At 43.2% G+C, this 18819-nt stretch overlaps 1 long non-coding RNA gene across 2 annotated transcripts; it reads left to right on the forward strand.

Moving 5' to 3' along the window:
• Positions 1–268: 268 nt before the first annotated feature.
• Positions 269–14015, forward strand: LOC149337297 (uncharacterized). Of its 2 annotated transcripts, none has more exons than XR_016284396.1 (4): positions 269–618; positions 2216–2276; positions 2337–2502; positions 6602–6975. It is a non-coding gene; the product is annotated as an uncharacterized LOC149337297 (long non-coding RNA). The 2 variants fall into 2 exon arrangements; XR_016284395.1 differs by lacking the exon at positions 6602–6975 and adding an exon at positions 13469–14015 and having other exon boundaries at positions 274–618.
• The last annotated feature ends 4804 nt before the right edge of the window (positions 14016–18819 follow it).

Here is an 18819-nt window from a genome sequence, read left to right on the forward strand (position 1 = left end):
CGTCTTGTTCTTGTTTTTGAGTTATTTTGTTTTTTCCTTCTTTCTCTTCGCCTCCATATCTATGGTATATATTCTGTTATCCTTCCTAATAAAAAATTTAGTCGTGAGAAGCGCTCGTGTCCTGTCTTCACCTTACCTGTGTCTTGTGTTTTGCGCTACGTTTTTCGAAGATGCAATTGCTCCGACTAGCCCACACTGTAAGAAATGTGTGTGAAATGACAAGCATTTTTACGGAAAATTTCTGTTGTCATACAGAGAATATCTGTTTTGCGCCCTTAACAGAAACACGTTCACGAAAAAGAAAGTAATTTTCTGTTTTTGGAGCCGCAACACGCCCATTTCACCGAAAGTTGGTGACGTCAGCACCGCCGTTACACAAAAAAGTGATCCGAAAAACCTTTGCTACTTTTCATCAATCACGATACATATTTTAAGCGTCAAAAAGTTTCTACTCGCAATATTAGCGCGCAGAATGAGAAGCAGTACTATTTGCTGCGATTCTGCATTCATCGATTGACGGCATCATGGAGGACGGCATGGACGTGATGAGCGGGGAGCTAGGATAATACCGGCGTGCTGTGTCCGTGATTTTCACCGATCAGACCGTTCGCACACAAGGTGAGTGGTGCACATTTTTACCGGCATGAATGATACGCTTTTTGTCGTCTTTTGGGAGTATTGTTGCGGGCTTGTACTGCTGTTGAACAGGGCAGTGAAGCGTGCCCACCCCAGCCGCTTTACCGCCGATGCGTCACTGCTGCTTTACTGTCTCTCACAAAAGGTGCACAGCGCGCGGAAGAGAGAGGAACACAAGCGAGAAACACGGAAGAGTGCGATAGTTTGCGGGAAAATGCACAAATTTTGCTTTGTCTGCAGATATGCACACCTAAATGAACCGAGTGAGTAAGCGCGGGAAATTTTAGGCCAGGGAAGTACGCGATTGGTTAGCGGAGGAGGACGTCAAAGAGCGCGGGATTTTCAAATTCGTTTCTCGTCTAAGAAAGGATCATAAGGGTACGTTGTGTCTTTTTATTTTTATTGACGTTTATTCATGCCGGTACAAGTAATGCAGTAATTGTGTTCATTTTGTAAGATTTAACTGATGTTATCTTTGGGCCGAAATAGCGTTGCACGGGTCAACGCAGGCTCAAAAGTTTCTATACAGGCGTTTCATATGCCGTACTTGCGCTGCCACAGGCAAGTTTTTCAATGGCACTGATGTCATTGGAGCCGACATTCGAGATTTTTTAGCGCCTTCGACACGCGAGCTCAGTCCGTATCCTCCAATGTCAATCGCCATCTCTTCGGCCAGCCCGTGGAAGAGGTCAAGGGAGGAGTAACTTTATGAAAGATGGCCAAATTATACATATTAAAATACAAATTAAAAAGGGGGGAGGGGGATCCTAGGCTGGAGGCGCGAGCCACCGCCCGATACGAAGGGTTAAGCCACTACCATCCATACAACCGTGCTGCGCTTGTCTGCTTGGGCTCTGTGGCTGTTGAATACGATATCTGCTGCTTGCGTTTTTCTGGTGCTTCTTTAGTAAATAGTTCGTGTGCTCGCTAAATGGGCGCTTCGAGATAACAGTACACCATTCAGCATTCACTACGCTAGCTCGAACTTTCCGCAGCACTGCGCCGATCACGACGACTGCGCACCTTAGTACCTCGTACTATGCTACTTAAAACATAGTCATTTACAAACAATTTGCTCGGTTGCTTGAGATAAAACACAAGCTGCGCTCTACTTATGTTAAATAATTCCCCTGTGACCTAGTAGTGTGACATTTGAGGGGGCTGGCAGGTGCAAGGTTATTCACTACCGGTCTGCCGGATCAACTGCACTGCTAGGACAGTCTCTTGGCAACACTGGATGGAGGGCCTCTTTTGCTCTTGAGAGGCATTTACACTGTGTTCTTGGGCTGCATTTGACTAAAATGGTGCAATGTTTATGTATTGTAGATAATCCAGCACTTGTAAATGCCTATGCTGATTTTTAGGGCCTTTATATGTGGTTGACGCTTATTTGTATACACTCCAATACATTTCACCACGCATTGTTGGGAAAAATAAGAGCCTGAGCAAGTGGAGAAATGACTTATTTATGCTTATACTCTGCTGCATGTTTATTTGTAACTGGTTTAAAGTTGCAGCTTTCACATGGTGCTACTTTAGTAGACAATTCTTATACGCATTTAACTCCCTCTTATGCCAGGGATCTGCCAGTGATGACGACATCGGGGACATGCCATGTTCTCCTTTCATCATTGCAAAAGGTATAACTCTGTGGTACCGCACTCGGGCGAGCATTCCTGATTTAAAACTTGTTTGTGCAGGAGGCAGTTTCCTTACTGCGACGAGCTTCAGCATATGCATCGACACCCTGCCAGTGATGCACGCAGCCAACCCATGCCAGGCTTTCAAGCTCATGTTTTTGGTGCACTTTGCTTTCAATGTTGTGTACCCCAAGGAAACAAGCCTCTGCCTGTAGTTCACACAGCAGTAAGTACCTATCTCGCCTGTTAACTGAGTTGTGATAACCTTTCGTGTTTTTGGTTTGGCCACTTCTCAAATACTCAGTGATGATAAAAGTTATAGGTATATACCACTTTATCATAAGACCTTTTTATGAAAATGCTAACAAAGTGCAAAAGCAATTTTTAAAAAAGTAAGAAAATGTTTGCTGAACCCAGGCAACGAATCAGCTATGGAATGAAATTTTGCTGCTGCTGCTGCTTGGTTAATGCAGCTGGTAAAATAGTGCTCTGAAAAAAATCTGTGGAAAGGAAAGACAGATAAAACTATTTTTTGTGGAGTTGATCTTCAACCACTTCTTCACAGATTATGGCTATACTACCTGCATTGCATGGTGCCCAGTCACTAATAAGAAAGGGTTGGAAGGGTTACATGGTACTATATTGCTTCTGAGACTATGTAGCAGTGTATGGCTATTTTGGTGGAAGTCATACATGTTGCTTGCTCATAGGGGTCATAGATACTTGCCCAGAGGAGCACAGCACCTGGGGGGGGGGGGGGGGGGTTACTGAAGAGTGCATATGTGCATGCAATGCCAGTAACCCTTTTGTGGCCATGTAACCATCCATTGTTTATGGATAGATTTGAATGTGTCGCCATGCAGATTTGATGGATTTGACGTCGTAGATGGTACTTCGCAGAAATTGTCAGCATTCTTTCGCTATTAGTAAGTACGGGGACTTGTGTTCATGTAACTGTGCGATGAACTTTGTGATGGTTTGATCGTACTTACACTACGGCTGCTGGAGCTTCTTTGATCTTGAGCTCTGGCAGCTGATGTGGTTCTGGCGTTATTTGGAGGGTATGCTATATTTTGTATTTTGTTTTTGTATTTTGTGGTGCTTAATCGGTGTTCGGATAGGATAATTGATGAGGATTTAAATATTTTTCCAATGTCTGGGGCTTTTCATTGCTGTATTATGTGGAAACACATTTGTCTTGTAATCTAAGCCAATTTTTAATACTCTGCACTTTAAAATAAAAATTTGAAATATGAACACACTTAGTGGAGACAACGTATGCTCAGAAGAATAAAGGTTATGTTAACCATTTGTGTTAGAGAAATGGAACAGAAAAAGCAAAGATAGCTTCATAAGTCGCATTGAAGCTGGACTTTCTTCAAGAAGAAATCAGCTGCCTCAAATAAGAGCAAATCTATTTTGATTGCAGCGTTTGAAGTTTCAGTATGTAGTTTTTTGCTGTGAATAGATTATGTATATTGTCCATTACCATTGGCCACTGTGTTTTCCCGCCTCTTCAGTATTCAGAGGATTTTGACTTAAATAGTCGGGGAAACCATGGAAAAGTCAGGGAACTGGAAGAAAGTAGCTTGCTTGACACCCTGGTTTAGTGGCGGGTCATGCATGGTGTTTGTACTTATCATGTCAGTCAACATGACTGAAATCATGGTGTAAGTGTACAAGCCTTTGCAACCACAGTGCTTCATTTTTGCAGCCAATGTTTTGTGTACACTAAGTCAATTAGGCTTCCTTGTTCACGTTAGCAGTCATTTTGTGAGTTCTGTCAAAAAATAATCTTCTTTAGCTCCAGCATTTTTTGGAATTGCATTCACCTGCTAAGTCTTTTGTCTATATAACTCACAATGGGGTTATTAAATAGAGCAGTGAAATTTTTGTATGGTTTGCTATCACTACTGACTGCGAGAGGAGGCTGTGGCTAAAGGTACGCCGGATGGACCCGGTGCATTTCCTCCCCTTAGTACTTTGGGTAGACCCGGAGCATTTTTTTTTTCCAAATACATTGGACAAATCTGACAGTGTTTTTCAAAGTCCAGCCATTTGATTCTTGCCTGGCAGTCTGCTCGATTTACTCTCACAGTGCTCCTTTGAATTCTATCAGGATTAGTCATACCTTGGAGCTCAAGAATGTTTGCTCACTGCCCGGAATGGGCCAATTGGTGTTTGGCGCACATTATCTGAGAGCTCCATGCAATGAACTGCTTGATCACATGACAAACACCATGTTCTCCGGTTGCACCGTTCACCACATGTTGTTTGGTTAGGGTGTGTGAACTGCAAAATTATTCCTGGCTATTTCCATGCAGCATGGTGCACATGTGTGCTTTTCTGTTGTGTGCTGAAGTCCGCTATGTGAACTTGAAGGTTTGTTTACTTGCGACGATCCGCTGTCCCTCAGTCGAAGCTGAGTGCGTGTGCAGGATCAGTGCTCCAAATACACGTGTGGTGTGTGGCATTGGCTGAGAAGGGCCCATTACATACATACATACATACATACATACATATTTATTTTGTCATATTTACACATGGAAGTATGTGTGCCCGCGGAAGCGCAAGACAGGGCGCTTGTGGGCGGGCCACGGCAATCAAACAAAGTGCAGACTCAGTACAGACAAAATTACATGGCTTGCAATATAAAAGAAAAAAAAAGAAAAAAGAAACAAAAACATATATTGATAGGAACAACAATCACACTTGTACACACTGAAAAAGTAGGTTAAATACATAGATTATGAGGATGCAACAACAACAACAAAAAAAAGCAACATGCTCATGCTAAGCTCGAACCACTCAATATGAGCAAATTTCCGCCTGAAAGACCAAGCAGCGAGCTAGGCACTTTCCTTGTATTCCCCTCAGAAATGTCAGTGTTGGCCCGGAAGTGGTCTGTACATGCTTCCTGCTTTGTGGTTGCTCCTCCACAATGTTCTTGTGTATTGTGGTGGAGTATCTCTTTGAGTCGCCTAGGTCAACGCTGTAAATAAATTCCCCATACTATTGCTTTTGCATGGCTGTGAGGCATAATATAAATATTTTAAAGATGAATATTATACCTGGTGATAAAAAAGAGCTAGCATTATGTTTCTTATGTAATACGGATAGGTGCATCTAGGAATATGCGCGCTGTGCAGAGCATAGGCGCTCGACCTAGCAAGCATTCTGCTGCCCTTCAGTGCTGGTGATAACTTGCTTAAATTATGAGCAGAGGTGACAGATTACAAGACCAGTGCGAAAGCACCAAGCTGCTGGTGCACGCCGCGTAGCTTGCTGCTTACATATGTGAACTGGTGCGAGCGATGGTAGTGCTATATGCACGTGCAACCGGGTGTGAAGACATATATCTGAGATTTTTTGGGAGAGCTGGGCTTGTTTTACTTCATCTGAATGACAGCCGGCGATATAAGAATGGGAAAAATTCCCTTTGAAGCTCCTCGAAAGTCACAGTATGTGGCATGCAACTTGCAAATACTTCGCAGAGAAGAGTGTTGCACGCAGCAGTAGTGCACTGGCTGGCAGCATCCACTATCATGTTGGATGAGATTTAGCCATGGGCCGGCAGCTACGTCCTCCATACGCTCTGTGAGAATGAACAGTCTGTGAGGTGTATCTTTAGACACTGCAGGGAAAGAAAATCGGAAATTAGAAAAGGGGAGATTTCAGCTAGGCTTGTGTTGGATACATTGTGCTGTGGGAATGACGAAAGACGAAAAAGATGGAAAAAATTCTTTTTACACTATATGATATATGCAGATGCCTCCAGGTATGCGTCCAATGTCTCATAAACAATGGCCGAGGGCAGATCTCTGAATGACATGCAACTTTTCATTTCCAGCAGTTTGTAGCTGTCATGCCAGTGTCCTTGCATGGAGAGAAGGACCCCATATTTAACTAAGTAATCAGTGATGACAGTTACCAAACAACGCTTTGCCAGTAGCTTCCCTGTCTGTGTGCACAGGCGTATACGGTAGCAGAACAGTCCCTCAAAATACACAGTGATTCACAAGTACCACCTTAAGATGTGTCCCAGCCTCCGTACTTTCTTAATTTTCTCCTTTCAGTAAGTGTAACCCCTGCAACATTGCAACATTGCCAGGTAATTGTGGCAGTATCACGTTGCCTCAGGGACAACCTTACCGCACCTTGTGTGAGCCCTTGCTGAGGCCCATACTTGCAAAGCCTCTCATTATGTCCTTTTGTTTATATTACCTTTTTACGTTGCAATTTTTTTTTCGGTATTTTTCAGAGGGAAGCCTAATTGTAAAACAAAATTGTGCTTAACAGTACATTACCGCAAGCTGTGCCCTTAGATGGCTGCAGCCTGAAGGGATACTGCAAACCAATAGCGGCACCCGGAAGTCGCCACCACAATGCCACCGAAGGTCACGGACCACCGACTTTGCAAGCAGATAGTACGGTTTAAAATATAGAAAAGCAAAGAGGCTTGCGACTGAAAGATGAGTTTAGTTACATGAACTGAAAATGCTGACACCTTCAGCTCCTCTTCTAAAAGTGCATGCATAAGCAAAGCATAGATATTATATGTCTGATTAAAATTTCTTTAATAAATCAACCAGTCCAAGGGACATAAATAGAATGGGCATCAAAGTGACACAAGTAGTATAGTTATTCAAAGAGAAGTGGCAGCAACAAGATCCCAGTAATGAAGGGACCGATAAAGTGCTTATTTGGTAAGAAAGAGTCGCATAGAGTGAGCTCCCGACTTATCCAAGAGAGCCAGTTTTTGCTGTTGCAGTGACCCAGAAGCACTTGCACTTGCGTTACGGGGAAAAAAAAAACAATACTTATTAGATGGCGCAGCATGATGCACTTTCACCAAGGTATCTTTGCCACCATGGTACACATTCCTTTTCCAGTACTCATGAAATTGCTAGCCAGAAGGGAGGCATCAGAGGCAAAAAAGCACTCACTTCAGTCATTTCATTTTCTGTGAAATGCTTGATCACATTCTTCACCATCACGTGAAATATTTTATTCTAATTTGTTTTGCTGCAGTAGTGATCTACCACATCTGGCACACACCTAAATGCTCTTTTATGACTTTGTCGTATCAACCAAGAAGCTCAGGTAATCGCAGAAAGTTTTCGTTGTTTACAGTGAAAAGCTAGAGCAACACTTTCTGTTGGGCAAAGAGCTGCACAGAAGGCGGCAACATGGATGCTGAACTGCCAACTTTTATATCAGAAGAAACGGGGACAGCTATTTGTACACCTTCCTAGCTGTCAGATACACGACGAAAAAAGCTAGGTAAGGTCCATTTGATATGAAAGCTTGTATCACGGAACACCAAAATAAGACAAAAACATTCCTCAAGCAGATTTTTTTTAGGCGGAAAAGACAGGGAATCGGCCAGCAAGAATTTGCGCAGCTGTATCTATGAAGCAGCAAAAAACCAAAGGTTGCGAAGAATGGCCAACAAGAAACATGCCAAAAACCACGATGAAAACAAGTGAAAAAATAAGACATGCTCTTGAAGGTTAGAAGTGATAGAAGAGATAAAGAGCTCAGAGGGCCGCAAGTAACAGCCAAAAAGCTAAGAAGTTAAGTGATAAAAGTTGACAATGAGGGAAAAGACGAAGTGTAAAACCAGGAGCAAGTGGTGAAGGCAAAAAATAAAAAAATACTACTGAAGGCCCAGGATACACATGATGAGACAAGTGTTGTGTAACTAAAACCAGGCATTGGATGGCAGGTAGGCTAGTTCTTTTTCTGATAATGAGTAATGCTGCCATCTTGGCATTCACTGTCGGAACTGTAAAATTTTGGAAACAGGACGTTTATCCGAATTTCAAAGAATGGAATTAATAGCGAAGAACAAGAACTCACGGGCTTGTGAAATCATAAGGCAAGATACTGGCAATGAAGGACCAGTGCATAAGGAAACCTTCAGTTTCATTATTTGAAAAAGTACCAGCCTATTTGTCATGCAATACCAGATTTTATATATGTGACACTTGTCTCACCATGTGCACCCTCGGCCTTCAGTCGTATTTTTTATTTTTTGCCTTCACCACTTGCTTCTGGTTTTACATTTGGTCTTTGATCTCATTGTCACTTTTGTGACTTTAATCTTTTGAGCCTTTTGCCCTGTTATTCATTGACCTGTGACGTTTTTATCTCTTTTATTGGTTTTAGCTTGCAAGACCATGTCTTGTGCACTTGTTTCCACCCTGGTTTCTTCCATGTTCCTTGTTGGCCATTCTTCACTAACTTTGCTTTTCTGCTGTGTCCTAGAAACAGCTGTGCAGATCCTTACTGGCTTATTCCCTCTGTTTTTTCAGACTAAAAAAACCACTTGTCACATTGTTTCGGGGTATCTCCTGATATGGTTTCATCTTTTTTTGCCATGTGTGCTGACAGGAAACTGTACAAAAGTTGATCATTCAGTGCTTCAGTCGATGTGGTCCTCCTTCTGTGTAGTCTGTTGTCATTTTTTTTTTTGCCCTGCTTCCTCACAGATTGCAGAAAGCCATTCTGAACAGCCATGAAATACCATATATGCTTTTTATATTGATCAGGTGCTCTAAGACATTCTTGAAGAGTTTCTTCGCTTGCGCCATGATGAGTTCATGCTCCTTGTCAATGCATTTGCTATGCTTTCTTAGACTTGCCTCTGTGCAAGCTTGATATGGTGCGAAGTGATTTGTCAAATATTCGAGGCTTCTAAGAATCTGTGCCATGTGCCTGCAGTCATTTTATCCAGTTGCCGCTGGTGATTACATGGGATCCCTGTCAAAGAGCTTGCAGCAGAAACAGAATACTCTGTCTTAATATGTTAAATATCCGGCGTCCACTGAAGACTGTTGTTTTTGAGGTGTCTTTGAGAAACCTTGTTTAGGATGTATGGTAATGCTCACCTAGGAGAAATTAGGAGAAATTGATTAAAAGGAAAGGATTCCCACTGGAAAATATTAAATAACAGCCATGTTGAACCTCAGTTCTTAGATGAAAAATGTCCAAGGAATACATGGTTCTAATGTACCCCACCCCCCTCCTTCAAATCCCCCCTCCCCCCCTTCCAGTTGCACCCATGAATCTGCCCCTGCAATAACAACTAAAATGTCTTGAATGGTTGTAATATTCGGTCCCGGACGGGACCGGCCAGATTTACTTTGGTGTTATCATAGTCAACATATGTTACGTTGGTGTACATATCCGTGAAGCAGCAGAGAAGTGGTATCCAGATTTTTAAGTTATGCGTTAGTTTCCTAGAACCATGAGTACACTCCACCTGTCCCACTTTTCATGCAATCTCTCTTCTCTGGGTCGCTGTGTTTGACGATACTGGCCTTCCCAGGGCATTTTCGCTTCTTTTGAAACTATTATTTAGCTCATGAAGCTGATGTTTTAGTCTTGCCTGCTCCGCTTTTAATAGCGCCTACAAAAAAGCCAGCATAACAAAATTTTGATAGCGTTAAATTGGGTGACAGCAGAATTGAAACCTTTTTCCAGTTGGATATGTAGAAAATGGTACAAGCGTTATATTTATCATCAAGGATTCCTTCTGTTCCTAATAACAGTGCCTTGGCTGCAGACTGGTGTGAAGAAGGTCTGGCGTACTTTTCTGCATACACATGGGCAAAATTTTAGTGGGGCGAAACAGCTATTGTCGACATGAGCTGAACTTACTCAGGTGAAACAGCAGGCCATGCAAAGTTAGCTAGGCTAGATCAGGTTAGTTTTAACCTTACTACGATAATTCATCTTGTTCCTGTACTTTAAAAAGGGCTTTTTCCATCGTCTCTGCTTTTTCTTGAAAACTGTCGCAATGCACCAGCAATTTTAGCACTTCGGCATTCTTTTTCTTTCATAAATTGTATTGCTTAGAACTGCGCATAAGGCAAGACAGCTTGTTAGGAGAGTTCATTTGCACAGTCCATGGCTACAATGCAAGAGGCAGGACAGGTGATTGGGTAGAAGCAAACGAATTTCAAAATAAAAACAAACCATGCCGACATAATGCCAGACAAAGGAAATCAAATCTATGTTTCTAAGTTGCCAGAACCCTGCACAAAATTTTTGTCTACATCTATGCACATAGCAACAATAGTAGCACTACAACCATTCTCTACAAAATCATTCAAATTTTCTGTGCCCATTTTCTCGACATTCAGAATTAAAAACATTTTTTTGTCCAAGACAGGTATTTCTTATGAACGAGTAACTATGGGCTCACAGTCCAAAATCCTGTGAGTCTCAAAGATGATGATTAGCAAAAAGCCCAGTCTACATTTAGGTCTGTAATTAACGCCTAAAATCAAGCAGTGCTACTCTGCAGCACTGGGTGCCTAAAAGAAGTACTAGCTATAATGAAATTCTCACAGAGCAGAGCATGCAAAAGGGAGAGAAATGGTGCACACATTATTTCCTACCACCATTAAAGGCAATACAGCTTGACACAGTCAGATGTGTTCTGATTTAGATAATGCACAGGGCGTGCTGAAGGCAGTTTTAAGTTCAAAGATGGAAAGAATCTGCACAACTGAGACGGGACAAGGGCTAAGCAGTGAACTGACAAAGCTCTCTAAGCACAACTGTCCTCCCCTACCCCTTTCCCTTCTGCCGCAGCAGAGCTTACAGGTGGAAAGAAGGTCATTTAGATGGTCCTGCCCGCAACAAACGACGCCTGAAACTATGCCGCGTCTGTAAGGTACATGCACCCTTTGCAACCCTCTACAGTAGCGAGTTATGCACTCATTTTGGCATGCTTCAGGCATACATGTTGTCTCCCTCATTTTGAAGAGCTCTGGAAATGTCTCTTTTGAAGGTCAGGGACAGAGGGAGGGCGGGTAGAGGATGGGAGGATGTAGCATTACACCCACAGGGCAACTCAGCATCCCCATTTTGGTGATGTCTTGTGCGATTGCACTGGTCACCCTTCCCTAAGGCTGGCATTGCTCCCACTTGTCGGAGACAGGTTCACTGCTAATGGGATGTTTGGGTTTTTTCTCTTTTGTATTTTGATTTGCATTCATTTCAGCGTGAACTGTTAGGCAATACTTCATGTTGTGACTATAGCTGGATACAACTGAAGAATGCATAATGATTCTGACGACTTCATGGTTAATTCCCATGCACTTGCTAATCCATCACACCAGCTGGCAAAGGGAAAGGATAAACCACAAATTAGCCAAAATAACCACACAATCGTAATGGTTGGTTGGTGCCGTTGACTGGAAGACTTCCTTTTTGCGGTATTTGAGCCTACAGTCTTGAATTGTATACTATGCAAGATAACCCATGCATACAGCATTGCATATTGTTGTGGCATATACCTCGCTATGTGTGCCTCAATAAACTGGCTCCTCAGTCAATTACTTGAGGATTGCTGATGAGAGATACAGCAGTGTTATTGGTGCATTTGACATGAAGCTTTCTTGATGGGTGCGCTGTAAGCCGCACATATTTCTTCCAAAGTGCATCTGTAGGGGGGAATTTATATGTGGAAAGAGTGAGGAGCCCAGGATGCTGTACAGACACGCTCAAACTGACAACTGTTTAACCTGAGTAAGTTCAGCTCATGTCGACAATAGCTGTTCAAACTGAGCATAAGCCAGGATACTGAAAAAGGATGTTAGTACTTGCATTATTGAGGCCTGCATGTGAGCTGTACTAGCGGCGTGTGGGGAAAATGCTACAGCACTGAAAATGTGCGACTTCCAATGCTCAACCAAAAGTTTTATTCGAAGCTATTGCTTAATTTTGTTTTGATTCTGCCTACAGAGAATATTTTGTGTGCATTCTACATGTTTCTTTAGCTGGGTTATTGCTTGAGGTTGTGGCCAGAAAAGTTTTTTACTCAGGGCAGCAGGCACTTTGCACTATTCTGGGACAGTGGAAGCTGAGTGCAGATGTAAGAGGGTAACGTCACATTCACGTAACTGCTTGCTCTGCAGCACTAGACATCATTTTAGACTTGCGTATCACTAGTTGGGCATTAGTAATACAAACAAGCCTCTGCTCAGTTCTGTTAATTCCAGCTTCACTAAAATGTGCATATCCCTCGTCATGCATCTAAATCTCTGTAAAGACAAAGCACGTCAATATGTGCTGCAAACTTACTTATTACCTGTCAAAAGATTTTTGCTTACGGCTGTACTTTCGGGTGACACAGAATAGGCATGCTGATGATTCGACCTGTGTATACATAGACATTGCTACTCTGGTGTCAGAGAGCACTTTGAAGGAACATTGAATGGAAACTGAAGTTGGCCTTTGTCGAGAGGCTACTGTCTGATTGCAAGGAGACTGAAATGGTGCTTTTACAAGCTACATAAAATGCAGAAACAAAGTACAGGTGTTGTCATCATTGCCTCATTTTCTAAGTAGACTGCAGTCTACTGACACGTCAGATTTCTGGGTGCAGATAACAAGGCCCTAAGCAGCCCCGCAACTAACTTCAAAATGTGGTGATGGAGTCCTTTTTGGTGTATACGTCAGAATTTGAATTTAGTGACCGGCAAATTTTTAAATTTAGTTTTCTCAGCAATAAATGCATTTTTTCGCTGCCACACTGACATCAACAAATTGGTTTGATTCGATTTATTGGGGGTTAACGTCCCAAAGCGACTTACGATATGAGGGACGCCGTAATGAAGGGCTCCGGAAATTTCGACCACCTGGGGTTCTTTAATGTGCACTGAATTTGCACAGCACACGAGCCTCTAGAATTTCGCATTCATCGAAATTCGGCTGCCGCAGCCGGTATCAAACCCACGTCTTTCGGGCTTGCAGCCGAGCACCATAACCACTGAGCCACCGCGGCGTGCAACAAATTGAGAAAGTGCAGACAGAATGAATTTTTCCCAAGAACAACAGGTTGCATGGAGTTGTTTTTGCATCCCTTTAAAAACTAGTGTTGGAGTTCAGTGAGCAGCTTTCACACAAGTAACAAAACACTATGGTTGTTAAAAACCTTATTAAAGTGAACATTTAGGAAAGGTTTATTTTGGCTTGAAGTCTGGTTTTGTACTGAGTACTAAAGACTACTATATATTCACTAGTGCCCACAATGAAACTGAAATGTGGGCTACAAAGGAATTAAAATTTGGGGTAGGAGGAGGGGTGCAGTCTTCTTGCAATGTTTATTATTTTTTTGAAGACAGCATAGATATGCTCACTGTCCGAGGAGTAACAGTGCTCTGTCCTTGTTTCAGAACCATTGCAGCTGTGAATCCTATCTGGGGAACGAAGGCAGAGCACTCGAAGAAGCAACACTGCCCCTCTTCAAAAGTTGCTTCCCTCATCATGCAAGACTTTGACTTTTAACTGTTCTGAAATTTGACAACTTTTTAAATCAATATTTTGTGTACGCTGTGATAAACCAAACAGCCTGTGGCATGCCTTATCATGCAGTTGTCACAAGAGTGGATGTACTATGTATTGAGAATCAATGTTATATGGTTACACTGATAAGTCAAACAGCTTGTGGCATGCTTTATGTCCTGTGGCTTCTATCTCACTTCATTTCGTACTAGTGTCAGGCAAGACACAATTTGTTTAAGATGCCTTATTTATGCTTATACTTGCTGTTACACTTCAGTGGCTGGTTGTATGAATTGTAGCACTACTTTCTATCTTGTCTGTGTTACTTTTTTCATTTTAAAGTTATTGTAGTCTCAAGATAAGACGTACTAACTGGAGTGAAAAAATGTTTTGCAGTTACACTGTGATGAGGCAAACAGCCCGTGGCATCCGTTATGTCCTGTTGCTTTCCTCTTGCTGCTTAACGCAGCACTAGTCATGAGCAAAGCATATCTTTCCAATACTCTCCTTTTGCGTATGCCTGCCATTAGTTTAGTGACTGGTTGTGTTCATTGTTCAGGTATTATTACTTTGTGTCTTATTCATTGTATTGTATTGCTATTTTAGAGTGAATCGTGCCATTCTGTATGACAGAAAGGCACAGGTTTCGTTTCTACTTTACTTGCCATTACTGCATATTTTGCATGATTTTACTGTATGCCTGTAGTGCAGGCAGGGCAACGTAAGTTTCTTTTTTTCTTCGGCCACCCTCCTACTGTTTAACTTAATTCAGTGGTGCTGAAAGATATTACTTTATAGTAAAATATCAGCCATGATTTCATTGTTTAACACTGCATATTTTCCAATATTCTTGAATACTAACTTGCCTTTGCTTATGATTGTTTAGAAGCGGTGAAATATTTTATTGTATTGAAATGTGGCAGCAGTCCTAATATTCTGTATCTGTTTTTATGTCAGTCATTAAAAGTTGATGTGATAGAAATAGTGTATGAAATGATAGAACATGGAGCTTCGCAGAATATTTTTGTGACTCATGAAAAAAAAGCTGTTAAATGACAGAAAATATGGTAAGAGAAAATGGAACATCACAGAAGTTTTCTGTTAGCAGCAAACCGAAAAACCTGTGAAATGACGAAAAGAAGTAAAAACAGAAAATTTCTGTCATCCTCACAGACATTTTCTGTTAATTGCAAACAAAAAACCCTGTGAAATGACAGAAAAAGTAAGAACAGAAAACATACAATAACAGAAAATTTCTATCCTCTTCACAGAAATTCTCTATTAGTCGAAAACAGAAAAGATGTGCAAAATGACAGAAAAAGTAAAAAACCGAAAACATAGCATAACAGAAAATTTCTGGCAGGCCAGCTGCCAGAAAATTTCTGTTTTTTTCAATAAATATTTTTTACAGTGCAGTTTAGCTTACTTGTGCAGATTGGCACGACACGCGCCAGAATCTCGCCATCGGAAAGCCCTGTCGCCTGCTGGTAGGTCAGCATGCGCTCAAGGTACTCGTTGGCACTGACAAAATCATGGTAGCCACCGTACCTGGGAAGGTCCACCCTTAGCCTCGGACTCGCCGCTGGAGCGGGTGTTTGCAGGTTGTTCTGCACGATACCCGTGAGGCTCTCTATGAGGCCCAAGGCATTGCGCAACACAGCCTCTTGGGCCTGGCCAGGTAGTTCTGGCTGAGGGGCCCCGTGGGATGAGCAAGATTGCACATGTCGCGCCATGCTCTCCCTACCTGGCGGCATAGCGCTTGGCGAGAAGTGCCTAGCGTCGCCGCTCGTCTGAGCCAGGGTGTCGTGTGAAGCACCGCTCGGCTCAAACGATATAAGATCACAGGGGCTAGCGTCAGCCTCTGGGAACACACCTGCAGTAGTTGTTACTGCCGTGCCAAGATGTTGCTGCTGAGAAGCCGTATTGGACAACCACAGCAGGGACTGGATGTCAATCCCGCTCACCGCCATGGCTAGTCTGTGTGTCGGCAGTCGCTCACACAGACACTCGGTTTGTCACACCTCTGGCCCCACGTTGGGCGCCAAGAATATGGGGTCTATTCTTGCAATAACGCTCAAAGGGCTAGAAGCAGTTGTCGCTCTCTAGCACCAGCGTGCCAGCCCTAGCAGTCAGAGCTGTGACCCCCAACCCGCGGTGCGGTGAGTCGCAACCACGGCGGGTTCGGGCCAGAGGGGACAAACACGAGTATGCTACTCGGAGGAGCGTTTATTGCTCCCGATCAATACACTGCAGCAGCAACAATACAACCGCCGTAACGAGCGAGGGTGTTCCGCTCGCGTACGGGGGTGAAAAACACAAAGGAAGGAACGCACGCAAAAATGTGGGGGAAGTAGGTTCCGCTCACCTCGCGTGGCTCCTCGCTCACGGCCCGCGGCGGTCAAGTCACACACGGTGGCCGGGCGATAAGGGCAGCGGTCTCCGTGGCAGATCTCTGATCCGTGCGTGTGCACGGCTCCCGCCAGAAGACGAGCGAGCCTCGGGAGAAGCGCGCCTTCTTCCCGGGCTGTGGAGAGGAGGTCTCTCCGTTGTGAAAGGAGAAAGAGGGAAAGTCCCCGCTGCGGCGTCGCGGCGGGGCGAGAAAGGAAGCGGGGGCGGCGTGAGTGCCCATCCTCGCAACCTCCCGAACGGCGCGCGCATAGCATCGCGTGATAATTACGCGCGGCCGTTACTATGGGGCAGGGGATTCATGTGTATCCCCACAACGTTCCCCAAAACTCGTATAAAATTTGATAAAATATTTTTGCAGAAATGACTCAAAAAACCAGAGCTACTGGTGACTATTGAATGCAATACTCGGTAAAGAATGAAGGCGCTCGTTCGGTCGAGTGTGAAATTTACCGTTGATTTTATATGCGACTATTGTTGCGTATACCTTTATGCACTCGCTGTAGTTTCTACCGACATCTTGGTTGTACCTGCGATTAATTCGATCCCGACTTAACGTATTCATAGATCACACGCGCCCTTAGCTTTTTCTAAACTCAAGGTAGACACGTGCGCCAAAGCAGATGAGTAAATTTTAATTTTTTTCACAATACAGCCACCACCAGTGGCGTAGGCAGAAATATTTTTCGGGGAGTGTTATACGCCGCCGGTAATGAGAAAAAGAAAGAGACCCTGCGCTTAAACTATACCTTAGAGATTTTTCTTCTTTAATAAAGGCGAAGGGTTAGTTCTGTTCACTGCAATATCTACATAAAGATACGAATGCACACAGGACCGCGAGAACTTAATTCATAAAAAAAAATTTTCTTTTCTCACAAAAAACAACTCATACGAAAAAACGTGGCTGTTTACAATATTTTCACATCATATACAACAACACAAAAGCTTCTTCTCTACAACAAAGTCATGAACTGCAAACAAATGGCATTTGTCAGAACTTCTACCCCATACATGCAAACATGCGGGGGCGTGTGCCCATGCGGTAGCACGCTCCTTCGTTGGCTTTGAAACGCGCGCGCAATCGGCGCGGTGGTGAAACGTCAGCACATCAGCCCGGACAAGATGGCGCCGAGCTTATTTCCGGCTTCACAGTATGTCACGTGACAGCATCTCCTCTAAATTTTCCTTCCTCCAAGACCGGCGCTATCGCGCGGCATTTTCCGGGTTGCCAGACCACATAACTCCCATCGCGATGAATTATCTCTGTTACCGTATATATAATATGCCCTTTAAATTACAGGACACTACAATAAAAACAATCTTCATGTAATTATACCACGTTAAAGGTTGTCTTGTACATTTTGGCCGAACACTACGCGCGAACGAACACGATGCGTGTATGCACGTGGCTCCTTGGACGCGCACCTGTAAAGCCAGCCCTTCTCCTAGCCCTGCCGAGGAAACAACGAAGTTCCCCCACAAAGGTTCTGCCGAGACGGACGGACGGGAGCGCCCCCTTTGAAACGCGGTGGTGGCAATTGCCACCATGCTCAGCTTTTCTTCATTATTTTTTTGTTTACTGTGTTCGCAATTCTCATTAAGATTCGCCATCTTCATTACCTACGGTTTCCTACAATTCTAACCTTATGCCACATCTCTGCTTTTCAGCCACCAATCCTCCAATCGCTTTTTGCTGACTTCCACTGCAGACTTATTTACATGACCATTGTTATCTTTAAACCCTAGGGCCTCAGGAAGAGTGACTGTGCCTGCATTGACATCCGGATGGATACCATCACATTTGATTATGAGGTGTTCAATTGTTTCCACAGATCCACCACACACTGCACATGCATCATCTTCGTTAAATTTCTTTTTGTAGCTGCGCGTTCTAAGACACCCTGACCTAGCTTCAAAAAGTAGGGCACTGCCTCTTGAGTTATCATAGAAATATTCTTTCCTGATCTACCTTTTTCAGTTTCGATACAGTTCAACACTATGTCATTGAATTCATCCAATTTTTAACTTCCGCGTTTTTAACCTGTCGTTTAATGCTCTTTCCTTCTCCATCCTCATGACCGGCATACTTACTGGTTAGTTTTCTTGTTTTTTTTCCGCCATCGTGAGTCAACGCTCTTTCTGTATAAATATTTAAATACCTTAGCTGCCCACCTGTTATCGTCAATTTCCTCAGGCGTTCTTCATATAGTATTTTACTCTTACCTTCCCATGCTTCGAACGATGCCCAGCCCATATACCCTTGTACTGCCACGTTTGTGGTTTTGCCGTGGGCACCTAGTGCTAATCTTCCAGCAGCTCTCTGATTTACGTCTAATCTCGACTGGACTTCTGCCCTTAAGCAGAGAACTGAAATGCCGAAAGTAAGTCCCGGCACCATTATTCCTTTCCAAATAGTACTTCATATTTGTTGTACCCCCATAATGCCCTATGTTTTATTATCCCGGCATCTCTTCGTCCTTTTGCCCTAAGAGACCGTTCATGCTTTTCCGTGTATATCTGCACTTCGTTTAGCCATATCCCGAGGTATTTGTATTCGGCCACTTTAGGTATTTCGTGGCCTTGTATTGTAAGCACCTGATCAGTTGTATCGTTAAAAATCATCACATCTGATTTAGTTGCGTTAAAACTGAATCCTAGAGCGTCTCCTTCGTCTCCACAGCAATTAACCAAAGTTTGTAAATCTTCATGGCTATTGGCTAACAGTACAATATCGTCCGCATACATTAAACCCAGGAGTCGCTGCTCAACTACATTTCCGCCTAATCTGTACGACAGATTATAACCTAGATTACTTTCTTCTAGCATTCTTTCCATA

Source organism: Amblyomma mixtum, chromosome 7, assembly GCF_055824585.1.
Source record: "Amblyomma mixtum isolate Tamu chromosome 7, ASM5582458v1, whole genome shotgun sequence".
Classification (NCBI taxonomy): domain Eukaryota; kingdom Metazoa; phylum Arthropoda; class Arachnida; order Ixodida; family Ixodidae; genus Amblyomma; species Amblyomma mixtum.